Source organism: Tamandua tetradactyla (genome assembly GCF_023851605.1).
Source record: "Tamandua tetradactyla isolate mTamTet1 chromosome 15 unlocalized genomic scaffold, mTamTet1.pri SUPER_15_unloc_3, whole genome shotgun sequence".
NCBI classification, from domain to species: Eukaryota; Metazoa; Chordata; class Mammalia; order Pilosa; family Myrmecophagidae; genus Tamandua; species Tamandua tetradactyla.
The window spans coordinates 595,371-615,646 of NW_027518246.1; the positions used below are offsets into that span (position 1 = coordinate 595,371).

At 36.3% G+C, this 20,276-nt stretch overlaps 1 long non-coding RNA gene and 1 pseudogene across 1 annotated transcript in view; one reads left to right on the forward strand and one right to left on the reverse strand.

Annotated features, from left to right (window-relative positions):
- Nucleotides 1-20,276, reverse strand: part of LOC143672791 (uncharacterized) — a 44,360-nt gene that overhangs the window by 17,457 nt on the left and 6,627 nt on the right. The window lies entirely within an intron of this gene.
- On the forward strand, nucleotides 2,628-3,904 carry LOC143672792 (GTPase KRas pseudogene; annotated as a pseudogene).

Here is a 20,276-nt window from a genome sequence, read left to right on the forward strand (position 1 = left end):
CAACAGAGAGCTGAGGTGGCTATTGACTAAGTTAAAACCACTTATAAAGGACAAAGATGGTCATTACATACTGACAAAGGGAAAATTCAACAGGAAGATATAACAATTATAAATATATATGAACCTAATAGCCGAGTCCCAAAATATCTGAAGCAATTTCTGACAGATTTGAAGGGAAAAACCAATGATTCTATATAGAAAGTAGAAGACTTTAATAATGGATAGGACATTGTCTGAAGCTCAATAAGGATTAACGTACACGACTGAATCAACATGACCTAACAAACATTTTTTAACTCTGCACTCAACAGAAATATCTTCTCAAGTGCACATGGCTCATTCTTGAGGGCAGACCATATGTTAAGTTATAAGATAAGTCTCAATACATTCAAAATTATTGAAATCATACAATGTATATTCTATGACCACAATGGAGTGAAACTAGAACTCAATAACAGAGGGAAAAAGAGGAAATTCACACACACACGAAAATTAAACAACACGCTCTTAAATAACCAATGGGTTAAAGTGGAAATCAGAAGTGAAATAAGGAAATACCTTGAGGCAATAGAAAATGAAAATGCAACACACCAAAACTAATAAGAGGAAGTGAACTCTGTGCTATGAGGGAAACTTTTAGTTCTAAATGTTTACATTAAAAATGAAGAAAAGCTTCAAATCAAAGATCTAATCTCAAAACTGGAAGAACAAGGAAAAAAAGAGCAAACTAAACAAAGCAAGCAGAAGGAATAAAATAACAAAAGTTAATGTGGACATAAATTAAATAGAAAAAAATCAAAGTGAATCAGCAAAGTCAAATGTTGGTTGTTTGAAGAGATCAACAAAGTCAACAAATCTTTAGCTAGACTGAAGAAAAAAGAGAGAGGATACAATACTGAAAATTAGAAATGAAAAGGGTGGTATTAATACCAACATGGCTTAAATCAAAAGGATTGTAAGTTGATACTATGAACTGTATGCCACTAAAATAGATAATATATTTTATCTACAAAATAGATAAGAATTTCTTAGAAACATATGAACTACCTATCTGATGCAAGAAGATATTGATGATCACACACAAAATGACAACTAGTAGTAAAGAAATTGAATCAGTAGTAATAATTTTTTAAAAAGTACAAAGTAAAGCCCAGGGCCAGATGGCTTCACAGGGGAATGGTACCATACATTCCAAGAAGACTTAATTCAATTTTACTCAAACTCTTCAAAAAGCTAAACAGAAGGAACCACTCCTTAAATCGTCCTGTGAGGCCAACAGTATCCTCATACTAAAGCTTGATAAAGGCAAAGAAAAGAAAACTAACAACCAATATCTCTTGTGTATATAGATGCAAAAATCCTCAACAAAATACTAGCAAACTGAATCCAACAGCATGTTAAAAGAATTGTAGATTGTGATCAAGTGAGATTTACCTCTGGTATGCAAGGTTGGTTCAACACAAGAAAATCAATTAATGAATTTACCACATCAACAGAATGAAGGAAAACAAACACATGATCATCTCCATCAATGCAGGAAATTTATTTGACAAAATATAGACCCTTTTCTTGATGAAAAGTACTTAGTGTGGGTGCAAGGGTAGATCAGCGGTAGAATTCTCACCTGCCATGTGGGAGACCCAGGTTTGATTTCCATCCCATGGAAAGGAAAGGAAAGAGAAAGAAAAGAAAGAAATTTCAGTAAGTGGTACTGTAATGACAGGATACTCACATGTAAAAAGAAGGAAATATGTCTCCCACCATCCAACATACAAAAAATATATACTCAAAACAATAGGAATAGGAGGAAATTTCCTCAACATGATGAAGGGTATATATGAAAGGCCCACAGGTAACACCCATCTTAAGGATGAAAGGTTGAAACATTTCCCTCTAAGATTGAAAATAAGACAAAGATGCCCATTGTCACTACTGTTAATCAACATTGTACTGAAAGTTCTTCCTGGAGCAATTAGGGAAAGAAAGGAAGGAAGGAAGGAAAAGAAGAGAAAGAAAGAAAGAGAGAGAGAGAAAGGGAGAGAGAAAGGGAGAGAGAAAGGGAGAGAGAAAGGGAGAGAGAAAGAGAAGAGAAGAAAGAAAGAAAGAAAGAAAGAAAGAAAGAAAGAAAGAAAGAAAGAAAGAAAGAAAGAAAGAAAGAAAGAAAGAAAGAAAGAAAGAAAGAAAGAAAGAAAGAAAGAAAGAAAGAAAGAAAGAAAGAAAGAAAGAAAGAAAGAGATCATCCATATTGGAAAGGAAGAGGTAAAACTCTACTTATTTGCAGATTCGATCCTACATACAGAAAATACTGAAGAATCCACAACAAAGCTCCTAGAACCAATAAATGAATTCTGCAGTTGCAGGGTACAAGATCAACACCCAAAAGTCAGTACAGCCTCTAAATACAGGCAATGAATTGGAAGAAGAAATGAAGGGGGAAAAATCTATAGTACTAAAAGAATCAAATATCTAGAAATAAATCTAACCAAGGATGTAAAGGACTTCTACACAGAAAACTACAAAACACCACTAATAGAGACTAAGGAAGAACTAAATAAATGGAAAGATATTCTGTGTTCATGGATTGCAAGACTAAATAACATTAAGATGTAAATACTACCCAAAGCAATTTATAGATTCAATGTAATCCAAAATAAAATCCCAGCAATCTTCTTTGTAGACATGGAAAGTCAATAAAAAAAATTTATGTGGAAGGATAAGGGGCCCTGAGTAACTAAAGTCATCTTGGAAAAGGAGAATAAGTTGGAAGACTCACACTTCCTGATTTTAAAGCTTATAACAAAGCCACAGTAATCAAAAAAGCATGGTACTTGCACCAGGACAGAGAACTGAGAGCTCAGAAATCAAGCCTCACATTTATTTCTAACTGATTTTTGACATGGTGGCAAAGACTACTCAATTGGGAAATGATGCTCTTCAACAAATGATGCTGGAAAAATGGATCAAGGACCCCTATCTTGCACCATATACAAAAATCAACTCAAAATGGATTAAAGACTTAAATATAAGAGATAGAACTATCAAATACCTAGAAGAAAACATAGGGCAGGCCCTTCAGGACCTTGTGCTTAGGCAGTAGTTTCTTAGATTTTACACCCAAAGCATAAGCAACAACAACAACAAAAACACATAAATGAGACCTCATCAAAATAAAAAAAAATGACTTTTGTTCCTCAAAGGACTTTATCATGGAAGGAAAAAGACAACCTACACAATGGGAGAAAACATTTGGAAACTACCACAATGAGGATTTTTGGAGTGTGAGCTAGCAGTGTGGTGCAGGCTCTGAAGGCTGTAGGGGGGCTACACCCAGATGTAGGAGAGAGGCCTGCTGAAAATGACTGAATATAAACTGGTGGTAGTTGGGGCTGGTGGCATAGGCAAGAGTGCCTTGATGGTACAGCTAATTCACAATCACTTTGTGGATGAATATGATTCTACAATAGAGGGAACAAATAAAAAAGAGTTAAAGATTCTGAAGATGGACCCATTGTCCTAGTAGGAAATAAATGTGACTTACCTTTTGGAACAGTAGACAAAAAACAGGCTCAGGACTTAGCAAGAAGTTACAGAATTCCTTTTATTGAAACATCAGCAAAGACAAGACAGAGTGTGGAGGATGCTTTTCATACATTGGTGAGAGAGATCCAACAATACAGATTGAAAAAAATCAGCAAAGAAGTAGACTCCTGTTTGTGTTAAAATTTTAAAATGCATTGTAATGTAATATGGGTGTTGATGATGCTTTCTAAACAGTAGTTTGAGAAATTCAAAAACACAAAGAAAAGATGAGAAAAGTTGGTAAAAAGAAGAAAAACGGTCAAATAAAAAGTGCATAATTATGCAAATACAATTTATACATTTATCTCAAGGCATTTTTAAGTAAAGGTGGTAATTTTTGTATATTACACTAAATTATTAGCATTTGTTTTAGCATTACTTAATTTTTTCTACTCCATGCAAACTATTAGCTTTTATCTTGAATGCTTATTTTAAAATGAAAGTAGAAACTTGTTTTCCTCAAAGTGCCAATATTCCCTGAGTTTTGGTTTTTGAACTAGCAATGATGTGAAAAGAAACTGAATACCTAAGATTTCTGTCTTGGAGTTTTGGTGCATGCAGTTGACTATTTACTATTTTTCTTAACAATTGTGAACTTCAGTGTGAAACAAATTAATGAAATTTTCAGATCTTCCTTATTCTGTGTTTTATCTAGGCACATAAATGGATTAATTCCTAATTGTAACTTCAGTAGAGACTTCATGACTGTTTTCACTAGAATACCGAGGGAACACAAACTTATAGACTTCCTACAGATTCATCTTCTAGATATCATGTCTTAGAGTTTCATATCAACCTTAATGAATGTAAAGAGACACTGTCCCCTCCCCTCCATTTTCCACTGCTATTTGTCATGGTCACTTTCCCAAGAATATTATATTTTTCTATAAAAAGGTAAAAGATGGAAAAAATGCAGGGCAATGAAAATTATTAAATGATCATTTAATTTCCTTATTAGATAAATTCCTATAAGACTCCTAATAACTTTTCTTAAGGCAGCAGATCCAGCGCATAATGGGAACTATAGCAACCACCTTGGGGCTCTATTTCATGCAATTAAATTTTTGTAATAACTAAAAAAATTTTAATATGTATAAAAAGACTCATAGCAATTAAATATAGTCTCCCCATGTCAGATTCCTCTTTCCTGGTGTACCATAAATTTTTCTTGAACTTAAGTCTTTGAAAGTATTCAATTCTGTTAGTGATAGTAAAGATTATGGGACCATTTAGCTTAGTAGGTATTAAAACAGCCAAACTTGCAAGTCCAGGCCCCTGTTTGTGCCTTTGGTCTTCACTGACAGTTTCCCAGCTATAGACTGTATCTTTTTGGTCATACAGTGTTATCTTGCATTAGTTGGTCCAAAATGGGGACTAGGAGAGAGTTGGATAACTCATCAAGATTCTTCTCACTATGTGGTGGACCTGTTGGCAGATCTTGAGCACTGCTTTTGTTTATCAAAAGAACAGAACTTTTAAAAAAATTATTATTAAATGTTAACTTAAGAATTGAGTTCTGGAGAGTGGCAAGACTTTACTTTTAAACAAGAGCTGAGCTTCCAAATCCCTAATTTTGGCTAGTTTTGCTAACAATGGCTAAAGCAACATTTCATAGACATTTTACAAGTCTGGTCCATATTTCAGAATATCTAATGGTTAGGAAATAGGTAAATTAACAAAATGATTCCCTCAATACATTTAAAAATGTTAATTAAAGATCTTTGGATGGGCCACAGTGTCTCAGTGGCAGAATTCTCACCTGCCATGCTAGAAACCCGGGTTTGATTCCCGGTGCCTGCCCATGTAAAAAAATTAGTAAATAAAATTTAAAAATACAAAAATAAAAAAAAATCATTGAAGTGAGATAGTGTGACGATATCTCTGGAGTAAGAGGAAGGAGACTTAGATTCTAGTTATGTGTGTTTTATATCTCTAATTTCTGACAACCACATGCTAGCCACTTCTTCATATTGAATTAACTCATCTCAAAGACTCTATTTAACTTTAAAACTATGTGATTTACATTTACTTTACTTAAGGATACACCTATATGTCAAGCTCAGCACAGCATGTAAATTTTTATATGTATCATCATCTTCACAACCAGTCTTGGGCAAAATTGTCAAGAGATAAAGTTTATTTTTGAATACTTCTTTTCTAGTTTAGGATCCTCCTTGCCATATTAGTATCATATTACTTGCCTTACTTTTCTGAATGCCCCACAGCTTGATGCTTTTTCTTCTAATACTTGTAATTCCCTTACCTTCAAGATTTGTTGCTGCTATGTGTATCCCAGAGAAGGTTTCCCATCAAATAACATCAGACTGCCCCATGTCTTATTTCATCTGGGCTCAAGATAATCTGATAGACATCATAATGGGATTTGACCTAATAGCTAATTTCTAGGTGGTTGCTGTAGCAGTTTAATCTTGATCTTTTCAACATCATCTTTTGGTTGCCTGGTCCAGTAGTGACTAAGGTAGGAATTTTCAAACCTACTAGGAGTAAAGAAAATCTTATCCAGTGGATAGAGAATTTTATAAAGGTAATCCTGTAAGAATTCCTTAAATAATCTATAACTAGGATGAGTCCTGGTAAGTGATACATTCCATTGTTTAATAAGTAAAAGCTTTTTACAGTGAAAGATAGTTTAAAATTTAATTTATAAAATATTTTTATCAGAATTAATTATTCAAGAAATATTTGAGTACCTACATGATGTCAGGCACTATGCAAGACAAGGGGGATATTACAGAATACCCAAACAAGGGATATGATCCCTAGTCTTAAATAGTGTTTATTTTTATAGTGGTCTATAACATCTTGGTGAGGCATTTGGCACATGACTCAGTGATAGCACTAAGTAAATCTTTTACTTTTGCAAAGAAAGTGTTTGGTCTGTCAGGTTTCCTCCAATTCCAAAAGAACTGTTTCAGTATAATCCAGGTGCAACTGTTTAATCAAGCTACTTCATACAGATCACTTTATGTCATTGTTATAAAGGAGTAAATGTGATTATATATATTGTTTAATTTGGCAAACTATGTGATTCTGTTGCACCAGCTATAATACATATTAAATTGTATGTCAGTTAAAAATATTAAAATTCCCAAGTATATAATATTCCAGTTTGCCTCTGTTAATTAAAATAGGCTCTAAAAAATTAAGTACTCAATTGTACAATAATTTTATCTGGGTACAAATAAATAGGTCCTGAACTAATTCACAGAAAAGGAAATTTCTTTGTAAAAATCAGTATGATTTCTGAAATGATGTACTAAATAGCCTACAGATTTATGGAACATTGTCTAGGTAGGAGATTAAGGTTTATGCAGTACTTCCTCTTTCTTGTTTCTACACAAGAGAAAGAAATCATCATAGTTCAAGTGTGGCAGTGTGTAACTGAGGAGATCTTTAGAACTCAATTTTTTTATGTGCCTGGGCAATGTTTTGTAAGGCAGTGGTTATTGTCCTTTATTATCAGAGTGTTGAAAGGTTTGACAAATTATTTTTGTAGAGATTGTAAAAAGGGAATTAAACCTAGAAATAAGATAAATATTATATAATTATTACAGCCTTAAAGATTAAAATACTTACTGAGGTTTAAAAAATAGCTAAAACACATAGCTTTGGACATTAACATGATTGTAGAAGAATGTAATCAAAGTATGTAGCAACCTCCACACCTAGGCTACCCCTGCCCCATGCCCATAGTGTTGCACAGCCTCACTCCACACCCTGAGAGCTCTGTACATCTCTTTATGGCACTCTAGGCCCATACATATGCTCAGGTCTGCAATCACATCCTTCAGCTCTGGGAACCACACTTCACAGCATTCCTAGAACTGCACATATGCACAGCCCTCAGCCACTCTTCTCAGTTCTGAAAAAGTGCTGACCTGCACAGGGAGGTCACATCTGCCTCCAATCCATGAAGGCATAATGCTGACCTGCTGCCACAGTTCTACACATGTGCACAAAGGGCCCAGTGTCTTAAACCAGCACACTCCAGGGTTAGGCCACAAGACCAGTGCCCCTGCATAGCTACATACTCCCTGGCCACTGGGCGCTCATGTTCACAAGTATCAGTGTAACATCCCTAATCTGTGCCTATACCTGTCCTGAAACAAATCAAATTGAGAACTTAACAGTGCACTTGGAGGAACTTGAGAAAAAACAGCAAACTAACCACAAAGAAGAAGAGAAATGACAAAGGTTAAAAAACAGATAAATTAATGGGAGAACAAAACAATAGAAAGAATCAATGGAACCAAGAGTTGGTCCTTTAAGAAAAATAAATAAAATTGATGGGTCACTAGCAAGACTGACAAAGAAAAAAAGAGAGAGGATGCAACTAAACAAAATCAGAAATGAGAAGGGGTGCATTATCACAGACCCTGAAGATATAAAAGAAATCATAAGAAGTTACTATGAATAACTATATGCCAACAAATACAACTTAGATGAAATGGACAAATTCCTAGTGATGCACAAATAAGCTACACTGACTCAGGAAGAAATAAAAAAAATCTCAACAAACTAATCACAAGTAAAGAGATTCAAACGGTAATCAAAAATCACCCAGGGCCAGATGGCTTCACAGGGGAATTTTACAAGCATTCAATAAAGAACTAACACCAATCCTGCTCAAACTTTTCCAAAAAATTAAGGAAAAAGGAACTGTATCTAAGTCATTTTATGAAGTTAATATCAATTTAATACCAAAACTGGGTAAAGATACTATAAGAAAGGAAAACTACAGGCCAATCCCACTAATGAACATAGATGCAAAAATTCCCAATAAAATATTAGCAAATTGAATCCAGCAACACATTAAAAGAATTATATAACATTACCAAGTGAGGTTTATAAAAGTAATGCAAGGATGTTTCAACATAAGAAAATCAATTAAGGAGACTTCCGGAGAAGATGGCGGCTTAGTAAGATGCGCGGGTCTTAGTTCCTCCTCCAGAAAAGCAACTAAAGAAACAGAAACAATACGAAACAGCTCCCGGAGTCACGACAGAGACCAAAAAAGACAGCGTACCCCATTCTGGAACGGCTGAACGGGTAGGGAGAATCCACTGCTGTGAGATACCCGAGGGGTGCACGTTTTCCCGGCTGGGGTAGCTGGCGTCTGGGGTCCCCTCCACGCACGTGGTTCCCCGGTCTGACTGGGAACATTGGATAGCGGGGCCCTCCCATCACGCTTGGCGTCTCGGGCCAGCTGGGCAATTTGGACCGGCACTCCCCCAAGCCACGGCCAGCGACCCCCGCCTCCACGCGCGGTTTCCCTGGCTGACTGCCCCGCAGACAAACGACCGCCACGAGCGCCACCTACTGGGCAGGAAAAGAAAAACAGAGCCCAGAGATTCCACAGAAAAACCTTTCAACCAGCTGGGTCCCACACCCAGGGAGATCTGATCAAATGCCCAGACACCAGCAGAAAATAATGGATGACGCTCGGAAAATTGAAGATATGGCCCAGTCAAAGGAACAAACCAATAGTTCAAATGAGATACAGGAGCTGAGACAACTAATGCTGAATATACGAACAGAAATGGAAAAACTCTTCAAAAACCAAATCAATAAATTGAGGGAGGACATGAAGAAGATATGGGCTGAACAAAAAGAAGAAATAGAAAATCTGAAAAAACAATCACAGAACTTGTGGGAGTGAAGGACAAAGAAGAAAAAATGGAAAAAACAATGGATACCTACAATGGTAGATCTAAAGAGACAGAAGCTACAATTAGTGAACTGGAGGATGGAACAACTGAATTCCAAAAAGAAACAGAAACTATAGGGAAAAGAATGGAAAAACTTGAGCAGGGAATCAGGGAACTGAATGACAATATGAAGCGCACAAATATACGTGTTGTGGGTGTCCCAGAAGGAGAAGAGAAGGGAAAAGGAGGAGAAAAACTAATGGAAGAAATTATCACTGAAAATTTCCCAACTCTTATGAAAGACCTAAATATACAGATCCAAGAAGTGCAGCGCACCCCAAAGAGAATAGACCCAAATAGGCGTTCTCCAAGACACTTACTAGTTAGAATGTCAGAGGTCAAAGAGAAAGAGAGGATCTTGAAAGCAGCAAGAGAAAAACAATCTGTCACATACAAGGGAAACCCAATAAGACTATGTGTAGATTTCTCAGCAGAAACCATGGAAGCTAGAAGACAGTGGGATGATATATTTAAATCACTAAAAGAGAAAAACTGCCAACCAAGACTCCTATATCCAGCAAAATTGTCCTTCAAAAATGAAGGAGAAATTAAAACATTTATAGACAAAAAGTCACTGAGAGAATTTGTGACCAAGAGACCAGCTCTGCAAGAAATACTAAAGGGAGCACTAGAGTCAGATACGAAAAGACAGAAGAGAGAGGTATGGAGTAAAGTGTAGAAAGAAGGAAAATCAGATATGATATATATAATACAAAAGCCAAAATGGTAGAGGAAAATATTATCCAAACAGTAATAACACTAAAAGTTAATGGACTGAATTTCCCAATCAAAAGACATAGAATGGCAGAATGGATTACGACCCAGCAATACCACTGCTAGGTATCTACTCAAAGGACTTAAGGGCAAAGACACAGACGGACATTTGCACACCAGTGTTTATAGCAGCATTATCTACAACTTCAAAGAGATGGAAACAGCCAAAATGCCCATCAACAGACGAGTGGCTAAACAAACTGTGGCGTATACCTACGATGGAATATTATGCAGCTTTAAGACAGACTAAACTTATGAAGCATGTAATAACATGGATGGACCTAGAGAACATTATGCTGAGTGAGTCTAGCCAAAAACTAAAGGACAAATACTGTATGGTCCCACTGATGTGAACCGACATTCGAGAATCAGCTTGGACTATATCATTGGTAACAGAGACCAGCAGGAGTTAGAAACAGGGTAAGATAATGGGTAATTGGAGCTGAAGGGATACAGACTGTGCAACAGGACTAGATACAAAAACTCAAAAATGGACAGCACAATAATACCTAAGTGTAATGTAACTAGGTTGGAACACTGAATGAAGCTGCACCTGAAATATGGTTTTTTGTTTGTTTGTTTGTGTGTTTGTATGTTTTGTTTTTGTTTTTTTCTTTTTCCTTTTTATATATATATATATTATTAGTAGTATTATTTTAATTCTCTTCTCTATATTAACATTCTATATCTTTTTCTGCAGTTTTGCTAGTTCTTTTCCTAAATCGATGCAAATGTACTAAGAAATGATGATCATACATCTATGTGATGATACTAAGAATTACTGAGTGCATGTGTAGAATGGAATGATTTCTAAATGTTGTGTTAATTTCTTTTCTTTTTTTTGATTAATAAAAAAATTAAAAAAAAAAAAAAAGAAAATCAATTAATTTAATACAGCACATTGGCAAATTAAAAGGGAAAAATCAGATGATCACCTTGATTGATGCTGAAAAAGCATTCAACAAAATTCAGAATCTTTTCTGATAAAAACACTCCAAAGGTAACTATCTCAATGTGATAAAGGGAATATATGAAAACCTGATAGCCAGCACTGTATTCAATGGAGAGAGACTGAAAACTTTCCTCATAAGATCAGGTACAAAACAAGGATGTCCACTGTCACCACCATTATTCAACATTGAGCTAGAAATTTTAGCTAGAGCAATCAGTCAGGACAAAGAAATAAAGGGATCCAAATTGGAAAGGAAGAAGTAAAACTCTCATTATTTGCAGATATGATACTATGTTTGGAAGATGCTGAGATATCTACAGCAAAGTTACCTGAGCTAGTAAATTCAGCAAAGTGGCAGTATATAAAATTAATGTGCAAAAATCAGTAACATTTCTATACACAAGCAATGACCTAGCTGAGGAGTCAGTTAAGGAAAAAAATTAATTCAAAATGGCAACTAAAAGTATCAAGTACTTAGGAATGAGATTAACTAGGGAGGTAAAGGACTTGTACATGGAAAACTACAAAATATTGCTAAAAGAAATCAAAGGACACCTAAACAAGTGGAAAAACATTCCCTGCTCATGCATAGGAAGGCACAATATAATTAAGATGTCAATTCTCCCCAATTGATCTGACAGTCAACACAGTACCAACCAAAATTCCAACAATCTACTTTGAATATTTTGAAAACTTAACTATCAAATTCATCTGGAAGGGAAAGAGACCCAAAATAGCTAAAAGCATCCTAAAAAAGAGGAACAAAGAGTGAAGATTAATGCTCCCTGACTTTAAAACCTATTATAAAGCCACAGTGGTCAAAACAGCATGGTACTGGCACAATGACAGAAGCATTGACCAATTGAATTGAATCAAGAGTGGAGAAATAGACAACCAAGTCTATGGTCAAATGATATTTGGCAAGGTCTCCAAATCCTTCAAACTGGGACAAAATAGTCTTTTACATAATTGGGAATGGAAGAACTGGATATCAATACTCAAAAGAATGAAAGAGGACCCCTATCTTATGTCCTACCCAAAAATTAACTCAAAATGGATTAAACAGCTAAATGTAAGAACTAGCACCATAAAGCTTCTAGAAGAAAATGTAGGGAAATATTTTCAAGACCTAGTAATAGGAGGTGGCTTCCTAAACTTTATACACAAAGCACAAGCAACAAAAGAAAAAATAGATATATGGAAATTCCTCAAAATCAAAGGCTTTTGTACTTCAAAAGACTTTGTCAAAAAGGTGAAGAGGTAGCCAACTCAATGGGAGACAATATTTGGAAATTATATATCAAAGGTTTGATTGTCTGTATACACAAAGAAATCATACAACTCAACAAGAAAAGAACAAACAATCCAATTGTATTATGGGCTAGAGATATGAATAGGCATTTTTCTGAAGAGCAAATGTAGATGGCTCAAAAGCACATGAAGAGATGCTCAATTTCATTGGCTAAAAGGGAAATGCAGATCAAGGCTACTATGAGATACCACCTCACACCTATAAGAATGGCTGCTATAAAACAGAAAAGGAAACTATGATGTTGGAGAGGATGTGGAGATACTGGAACACTTATGCACTGCTGGTGGAATTGTATAATGGTGCAGCCACTATAGAAGACTTGTTTGGCAGTTTCTTAGGAAATGAAATATCAAGTTGCCCTGTGACCTAGCAATAGCACTACTTGGTATATACCCAGAAGAGCTGAAAGCAATGACACAAACAGACATCTGCACACCAAAGTTCACAGCAGCATTATTCACAATTGACAAAAGATGGAAACAAACCAAGTGCCCATCAACAGATGAGTGGATCAAGAAAATGTGGTATATGCATACAATGGAATATTATGCAGCAGTAAGACAAAATGATGTCATGAAGCCCATGACAAGATGGATGAGCCTGGAGGATATAAGGCTGAGTGAAGTTAGCCAGACACAAAAGGATAAATATTGTATGATTCCACTTTTATGACCAGCATAAATGTAAATCACAGCCTTATAATAAAGAATATAGGGAATTTAGAGAACATAGAAGCTAGAGATGGGTGAACCATTAGCTAATGAGGTTGAACTCCAATGTAAGGGAATACACAGTAGTGAAGGTGGTTCCCTAGTGGGTCTGTAAGTAGTATTACCATCTTGAAGATAAACAAGATTGAAAGGGGTTGTACAGACCTATGTGTCCCACTGATTAACACTAGAAATGTGAATTAGTTCTCACAAGAATTACTTCAAAAATATGACTCTTGTGTAAAGAGTGTTTAAGTCCAGGGTACAGGAATAAAACTGTGATTGCATGCTGTGAACTACGTTCAAAAGGAAACCATCAGAGCGGCAGCTGTGGCGGTCGGAGCTACTCCCTCCTTCCCGGGCCAGCTGAGAGTCTTGGAGAGGCAAGTTTCCCAAGCCGAGGCAGCCGGCACCCCTCTTTTGCGGGCGGCTTCGAGTCTCGATTCGAGTCGGTGGTTATGAGTCTCGGATCAGAGGGCTATTCAAGCCGCGGTGGCACCACCCCCGTGGGCGGCTTCCTGGTCCGGTGGGGAATTCCCCAGGCCATGGCGGCCAGTGACCGATGCCTCTCCCCCGCGGGTGACTTCCTGGTCCACTGGCGAATTCCCCGGGCCCGCTGCGGCCGGTGACCAGCCACAGGGTCCCCTCAAGCCGCGGCGACTGATGCCCCCACCACGCGCGGCCCCTGAACCAACGGAGAGAATTGGATCAGAAATCCTCAGGCAGCGGAAATCGGTCACCGGGGGATCCATTCCAAACACTTGAGACAAACGTGTGCCACGAGCGCCACCTACTGGGTAGGATAAGAAAAACAGAACCCAGAGATTTCACAGAAAAATCTTACAACCTTGTTAGGTCTGATACCCAAGGAAATCTGACTAAATGCCCAGACGCCAGCAGCAGAAGATAACTGTCCACGCTCAGAAGATTGAGAATATGGCCCAGTCAAAGGAACAAACCAATAGTTCAAATGAGATACAAGAGCTGAGACAACTAATGCTGAATATACGAACAGAAATGGAAAACCTCCTCAAAAATGAAATCGATAAATTGAGGGAGGACATGAAGAGGACATGGGCTGAATATAAAGAAGAAATAGAAAAACTGAAAAAACAAATCACAGAACTTATGGAAGTGAAGGATAAAGTAGAAAAGATGGAAAAAACAATGGATACCTACAATGATAGATTTAAAGAGACAGAAGATAGAATTAGTGATTTGGAGGATGGAACATCTGAATTCCAAAAAGAAACAGAAACTATCGGGAAAAGAATGGAAAAATTTGAACAGGGTATCAGGGAACTCAAGGACAATATGAACCGCACAAATATACGTGTTGTGGGTGTCCCAGAAGGAGAAGAGAAGGGAAAAGGAGGAGAAAAACTAATGGAAGAAATTATCACTGAAAATTTCCCAACTCTTATGAAAGACCTAAAATTACAGATCCAAGAAGTGCAGTGCACCCCAAAGAGATTAGACCCAAATAGGCGTTCTCCAAGACACTTACTAGTTAGAATGTCAGAGGTCAAAGAGAAAGAGAGGATCTTGAAAGCAGCAAGAGAAAAACAATCCATCACATACAAGGGAAACCCAATAAGACTATGTGTAGATTTCTCAGCAGAAACCATGGAAGCTAGAAGACAGTGGGATGATATATTTAAATTACTAAAAGAGAAAAACTGCCAACCAAGACTCCTATATCCAGCAAAATTATCCTTCAAAAATGAGAGAGAAATTAAAACATTCTCAGACAAAAAGTCACTGAGAGAATTTGTGACCAAGAGACCACCTCTGCAAGAAATACTAAAGGAAGCACTAGAGTCAGATACAAAAAGACAGAAGAGAGAGGTATGGAGAAGAGTGTAGAAAGAAGGAAAATCAGATATGATATATATAATACAAAAGGCAAAATGGTAGAGGAAAATATTATCCAAACAGTAATAACACTAAATGTCAGTGGACTGAATTCCCCAATCAAAAGACATAGATTGGCAGAATGGATTAAAAAACAGGATCCTTCTATATGCTGTCTACAGGAAACACATCTTAGTCCCAAAGATAAACATAGGTTGAAAGTGAAAGGTTGGGAAAAGATATTTCATGCAAATAACAACCAGAAAAGAGCAGGAGTGGCTATACTAATATCCAACAAATTAGACTTCAAATGTAAAACAGTTAAAAGAGACAAAGGACACTATATACTAATAAAAGGAACAATTAAACAAGAAGACATAACAATCATAAATATTTACGCACCGAACCAGAATGCCCCAAAATACATGAGGAATACACTGCAAACACTGAAAAGGGAAATAGACTCATATACCATAATAGTTGGAGACTTCAATTCACCACTCTCATCAATGGACAGAACATCTAGACAGAGGATCAATAAAGAAATAGAGAATCTGAATATTACTATAAATGACCTAGACTTAACAGACATTTATAGGACATTACATCCCACAATAGCAGGATACACCTTTTTCTCAAGTGCTCATGGATCATTCTCAAAGATAGACCATATGCTGGGTCACAAAGCAAGTCTTAACAAATTTAAAAAGATTGAAATCATACACAACACTTTCTTGGATCATAAAGGAATGAAGTTGGATATCAATAATAGGTGGAGTGCCAGAAAATTCACAAATACGTGGAGGCTCAACAACACACTCCTAAACAACGACTGGGTCAAAGAAGAAATTGCTAGAGAAATTAGCAAATACCTCGAGGCGAATGAAAATGAAAACACAACATATCAAAACTTATGGGATGCAGCAAAGGCAGTGCTAAGAGGGAAATTTATTGCCCTAAATGCCTATATCAGAAAAGAAGAAAAGGCAAAAATTCAGGAATTAACTATCCGTTTGGAAGAACTGGAGAAAGAACAGCAAACTAACCCCAAAGCAAGCAAAAGGAAAGAAATAACAAAGATTAGAGCAGAAATAAATGAAATTGAAAACAATAGAGAAAATCAATAAGGCCAGAAGTTGGTTCTATGAGAAAATCAATAAGATTGATGGGCCCTTAGCAAGATTGACAAAAAGAAGAAGAGAGAGGATGCAAATAAATAAGATCAGAAATGCAAGAGGAGACATAACCACTGACCTCACAGTAATAAAGGAGGTAATAACAGGATACTATGAACAACTTTACGCTAATAAATACAATAATATAGAGAAATGGACGGGTTCCTGGAAAGACATGAACAACCAACTTTGACTCAAGAAGACATAGATGACCTCAACAAACCAATCACAAGTAAAGAAATTGAATCAGTCATTCAAAAGCTTCCCAAAAAGAAAAATCCAGGACCAGATGGCTTCACATGTGAATTCTATCAAACATTCCAGAAAGAATCAGTACGAACTCTCCTCAAACTCTTCAAAAAAATCGAAGAGGAGGGAAAACTACCTAATTCATTCTATGAAGCCAACATCACCCTCATACCAAAACCAGGCAAAGATATTACAAAAAAAGAAAACTACAGGCCAATCTCTCTAATGAATATAGATGCAAAAATCCTCAATAAAATTCTAGCAAATCATATCCAACAACACATTAAAAGAATTATACATCATGACCAAGTAGGATTCATCCCAGGTATGCAAGGATGGTTCAACATAAGAAAATCAATTAATGTAATACACCATATCAATAAATCAAAGCAGAAAAATCACATGATCATCTCAATTGATGCAGAGAAGGCATTGGACAAGATTCAACATCCTTTCCTGTTGAAAACACTTCAAAAGATAGGAATACAAGGGAACTTCCTTAAAATGATAGAGGGAATATATGAAAAACCCACAGCTAATATCATCCTCAATGGGGAAAAATTGAAAACTTTCCCCCTAAGATCAGGAACAAGACAAGGATGTCCACTATCACCACTATTATTCAACATTGTGTTGGAGGTTCTAGCCAGAGCAATTAGACAAGAAAAAGAAATATTGGAAAGGAAGAAGTAAAACTATCACTGTTTGCAGACGATATGATACTATACATCGAAAACCCGGAAAAATCCACAACAAAACTACTAGAGCTAATAAATGAGTACAGCAACGTAGCAGGTTACAAGATCAACATTCAAAAATCTGTAGCATTTCTATACACTAGCAATGAACAAGCGGAGGGGGAAATCAAGAAATGAATCCCATTTACAATTGCAACTAAAAGAATAAAATACCTAGGAATAAATTTAACTAAAGAGACAAAAAACCTATATAAAGAAAACTACAAAAAACTGCTAAAAGAAATCAAAGAAGACCTAAATAGATGGAAGGGCATACCGTGTTCATGGATTGGAAGACTAAATATAGTTAAGATGTCAATCCTACCTAAATTGATTTACAAATTCAATGCAATACCAATCAAAATCCCAACAACTTATTTTTCAGAAATACAAAAACCAATAAGCAAATTTATCTGGAAGGGCAGGGTACCCCGAATTGCTAAAAACATCTTGAGGGAAAAAAACGAAGCTGGAGGTCTTGCACTGCCTGACTTTAAGGCATATTATGAAGCCACAGTGGTCAAAACTGCATGGTATTGGCATAAAGATAGATATATCGACCAATGGAATCGAATAGAGTGCTCAGATATAGACCCTCTCATCTATGGACATTTGATCTTTGATAAGGCAGTCAAGCCAACTCACCTGGGACAGAACAGTCTCTTCAATAAATGGTGCCTAAAGAACTGGATATCCATATGCAAAAGAATGAAAGAAGACCCATATCTCACACCCTATACAAAAGTTAACTCAAAATGGATCAAAGATCTAAACATTAGGTCTAAGACCATAAAACAGTTAGAGGAAAATGTAGGGAGATATCTTACGAATCTTACAATTGGAGGCAGTTTTATGGACCTTAAACCTAAAGCAAGAGCACTGAAGAAGGAAATAAATAAATGGGAACTCCTCAAAATTAACACTTTTGTGCATCAAAGAACTTCATCAAGAAAGTAGAAAGACAGCCTACACAATGGGAATCAATATTTGGAAACGACATATCAGATAAAGGTCTAGTATCCAGAATTTATAATGAGATTGTTCAACTCAACAACAAAAAGACAGCCAACCCAATTACAAAATGGGAAAAAGACTTGAACAGACACCTCTCAGAGGAGGAAATACAAATGGCCAAAAGGCACATGAAGAGATGCTCAATGTCCCTGGCCATTAGAGAAATACAAATCAAAACCACAATGAGATATCATCTCACACCCACCAGAATGGCCATTATCAACAAAACAGAAAATGACAAGTGCTGGAGAGGATGCGGTGAAAGAGGCACACTTATCCACTGTTGGTGGGAATGTCAAATGGTGCAACCACTGTGGAAGGCAGTTTGGCGGTTCCTCAAAAAGCTGAATATAGAATTGCCATCCGACCCAGCAATACCATTGCTGGGAATCTACTCAAAGGAATTAAGGGCAAAAACTCAAACGGACATTTGCACACCAATGCTTATAGCAGCGTTATTTACAATTGCAAAGAGATGGAAACAGCCAAAATGTCCATCAACAGACGAGTGGCTAAACAAACTGTGGTATATACATACGATGGAATATTATGCAGCTTTAAGGCAAGATAAACTTATGAAGCATGTAATAACATGGATGGACCTAGAGAACATTATGCTGAGTGAGTCTAGCCAAAAACTAAAAGAAAAATACTGTATGGTCCCAATGATGTGAATCGACACTCGAGAATAAACTTGGAATATGTCATTGGTAACAGAGTTCAGCAGGAGTTAGAAACAGGGTAAGATAATGGGTAATTGAAGCTGAAGGGATACAGACTGTGCAATAGGACTAGATACAAAAACTCAAAAATGGACAGCACAATAATACCTAATTGTAAACTAATCATGTTTAAACACTGAATGAAGCTGCATCCGAGCTATAGGTTTTTGTTTTGTTTTGTTTTGTTCTTACTATTATTAATTTTATTTTTTTTCTCTATATTAACATTCTATATCTTTTTCGGTTGTATTGCTAGTTCTTCTAAACCGATGCAAATGTACTAAGAAACGATGATCATGCATCTATGTGATGATGTTAAGAATTACTGATTGCATATGTAGAATGGTATGATTTCTAAAAAAAAAAAAAAAATGGACAGCAAAAAAAAAAGAACCTCTGAATACTTCTAGCATTCATTTAAACCATAATTTTGTGTCAACTACCTGATTTTGATTAAATAACTGTAACAATAAAAAAAAAAAGGAAACCATCAACAGTACGACAGCAACAGCAGAGGTAAATAATGGGGGGAGGGAGAAGTGTTAAGAGGAGGTTTAGATCTCCTATTTGACAAGAGTATACTTACTGATTTTCTTTCTCTTGGGAACAATGCAATTATCTAAAATTGAGAATGGTGATGTATTGTGGACTTTGGGCCCTCTACATGATGCCTGATGAATGCAGGTGGTTTAAGGATACACTAATTTAGAAGTAGATTGGTGAACAATGTTGTTGAACTCTCTCTGCCCCTGATACCTTATTAATTATACTTCTTTTCCCCCTTATTGTCAGGATGGAATTTTTGATCCCACGGTGCCAGGTCTGGATTCATCCATGATGAATTCACATTGAATGATGTGAATGAGCATGTGGGACATTTGGTGAGACAAAATAAGCCAAAAAAAAAAAGAAAAAGAATGGTATGGCTATCTTTAGAAAATGCTTATAAGAAAACAGGGGCCTAGATTGTAAGCTTTTAGAGTAGACACATTAAGTCTGGAGTGCTGAGTGTTATTTCTGGATTTTGAGAGGTAATTTTATATACATATAACCTGATATTTAGAGATAAGAACAAAGCCAAATAGGTGGCGGTTAAAGTAATTCAGAACATAATGGTAAGGAAAACAGTGTCTATATTGTAGAACCACACATCCTCTTTGAGACCAATGGAAGAAAGGTTTATTTGGTCTGGAACCTAAATTTTCTGTAGTGCATAATCTAATTCAACTTATCTGTATAGCTCATTTAAACAACTGAAACTCAGGGAACACAGAATAAGAAAGAGGTCCTTTAATCCTGTACAGATTCTTGTAATGCCTGGATACATCCTTGATTATATTAAGCAGATAATCAAAAAGTATTGGCAAAGTTCCTTGAGGGATAGGATAAAAATAAAAACTATTAAACCTTCCCATTAGGGAATCCCCTGATACTGTGTCAAACTTTAAGGATACCCAAATCAATAGGCC